Source organism: Curcuma longa, chromosome 11, assembly GCF_044706935.1.
Source record: "Curcuma longa cultivar G26 ecotype Majalengka, Jawa Barat chromosome 11, ITB_CL_G26_1.1, whole genome shotgun sequence".
Lineage (NCBI taxonomy): Eukaryota > Viridiplantae > Streptophyta > Magnoliopsida > Zingiberales > Zingiberaceae > Curcuma > Curcuma longa.
The window spans coordinates 1,252,969-1,255,554 of record NC_133871.1 but is presented as its reverse complement, the minus strand read 5'-3'; the positions used below and the strand labels follow the sequence as shown (position 1 = coordinate 1,255,554).

Below are 2,586 nucleotides of genomic sequence, written 5' to 3'. Positions count from 1 at the left end.
TCACTCTTAGTACCCACGAATTTCCATGCGGGTTGATCCGTAGGTTGGGAGGTAACCACTCCAGCTCGACAATTCATCGTAGCATGATAAGTGGCCAACCAGTCCCTACCAAGAATGATATTAAACTCCATCATATCTAGCACTTGAAAATTTTACTGTCAGGGTATGATCGTCGAAATCCAACGGTCATCCCTTGATCTCCTAATTTTTAAATCAGCATTTCATCGAAAGGCAGAGATACAGCCAGACTACAAAATCTAATCATAAAAATTCTCCTAATTTTTCTCAAAATAATCTAGACATAAATGCATGTAAACTACTAGTGTCAATCAAGGTATCAGCATATACAACATAAACTGAAACCATACCCCGAATTATCGATCCATCGGGCCGCTGTGCCTCCTCCTGTGTGATAGCATAGACATGACCAACCTCCGCACTAGTCGGCTGAGTAACTGGCTGAGAGATCGAAGGCCTCCACTCTATCTGAAACTGACTCTGAGGTGCAGATGTCGTCGACTGAACGTAATGAAAAGGCACACTGTATGAAGTAGGAGCTACTGATAGCTGCTGCTGCATCGGAATCATCGAATGAACCTCTGATGGTGGAGCTGCTGGTAACATATATAGTTGAGGCACTGCTGATAGATAATGTGGTGGAGGATACTGCGTCTCTGATCTGGTGGTGTACTGGAATGCTGTTGGTATAGCTGCCTGGTCCCTCCCCTGTAGTAGATATATCTGTGGCTGAGATGGCAAGGGTCGCGGCTGCTGCGGGGCTCTCGTCCTCTGTGTCCTCTGCGATCGCTGCTGTGTAGAACGTCCTCCAGACGATATAACATCAGTAGGCTCCAGCTGAGCCTTCAAAGTACACTCTCTGGCCATATGACCGGGTAATTTGCAGAAGTAACAGATAGAGTAATCCAATGGACAATCGGCCACCAGATGACTATGCGATCCACACCGATTACATTTCTTTTCCTTATCCTTCTGACTCGGCTGTGAGGTACTATGGAACTGACCTCTAGACGGCTGTCCAGTTCTCTGTCGCTTCTGAGCAGTCGACTGAAAGTCCTGACTCCTCATCTTACCGCGAGCACTCTGCTTTCCAACCTCTTTCTCTTTCTCTCTAGATATCTGCTGCCGAGTCAACTCGATAGCCAGTGCTCGGTCTAAAGCCTCTCTGTACAAGCTGATAGAAGACCCTGACATCCTATCTCGAATGTATGCAGCGAGGCCCTGTATAAACTGATCACATCCGATCCTCGTCCTGTGCCACCAGCTGTGGACAGAACTCTGAAAGTTTCTTAAATTCTGAGTTATATTCCGTAACTGACCTTTCTCCTTGCTTCAGACTCAAGAACTCCTGGCGGCGTGCCATGCGGAAGGTCGCTGGGAAAAACTCTCTCTCGAATGCCCCTCTGAAAAACGCCCATGTCACCTCCCGCTCTCCGAATACAATCTTCTGAGTCTTCCACCAAGTAAGAGCCTCATCTCGTAGGTGATAAGTAGCCAATCCGACCTTCTCTGAGTCCGTACAATCCATATACTCATAAGTATCCATCAAATTCTCCATCCACGACCGAGCTTTCCACGGATCAGATCCTCCGTGAAATAGAGTGAAACGTTCCTTGGCCGATTTGGCCAAGGTCATAATACGGCTCTTGCAGCCGGAGCAGATGTAGGCATATCTGGAGGAATCCCCTGGGCCTGACCACTCGGCTCTCCGATCGGAATATTACGGTTTTGATCCTGTATATCCCTCTCCTCTCAATAAGATCGGGCTCCTCTGACATATCAGGTCGTCCCAGGTGTCGACCTCGTCCTCGGCCTCGGCCTCGAGGTATAGGGGTCATATAATAAAATGTACCTGATACACGATCAATATAAATTTTCTACCCAACTAAAGAAATATACTAAAATACTTACAGGTTTTTGCCGGAGATCTTTGCCATGCCATTTCCATCTCACGATCTGGATCGAGCAACTCAAAATCCGATAAACCCGATACGACGACAAATACGACTTTCGGTTACTCGATACAAAACAATTCCGAACAAATGCTAAACCTAAGTCCTAAAATGCAACGATTAATTCCGAAAAACTAATCGTAAAACCATGCTCCGATAGACTCAAAATGCAACAAACAGAACGTAAACCTACGCTCTGATACCACTAAATTGTCACGACCCGGAAGATAGCCGTCCGAAAAATTTCGACAGCACCTCCCCAGTATCACTGACAATTCCCTGAATACAAACATATAATAAGGCCCACACGGCCTATCCATACTACAAAATATGGATTTAGACATATAATAAAAGTAAAAAGGTGACCCACACGGCCACATACACATCCTACACAATGCATAAGAATGAAATTCTAATTCTACACAACAACTAAGGAATAAACTCGTAAAGTAACGAAAAATCCAAAGTTTCGTAAGCGGAAACGTAACAAGTACAAGTACAAAATCACGAAAAGAAAACATGCTATAGTTTCTAAAACACCGAAACGAAATCAGAAATCCGATGGTGCAGAAATGTAAACAAGTCATACACATGATACCACAACACAACAACATGT

The 2,586-nt window shown here is 45.0% G+C and overlaps 1 pseudogene; it reads right to left on the bottom strand.

Annotated features, from left to right (window-relative positions):
• Positions 1 to 285: 285 nt before the first annotated feature.
• Positions 286 to 1,955, bottom strand: LOC141840208 (uncharacterized; annotated as a pseudogene).
• Positions 1,956 to 2,586: the final 631 nt, after the last annotated feature.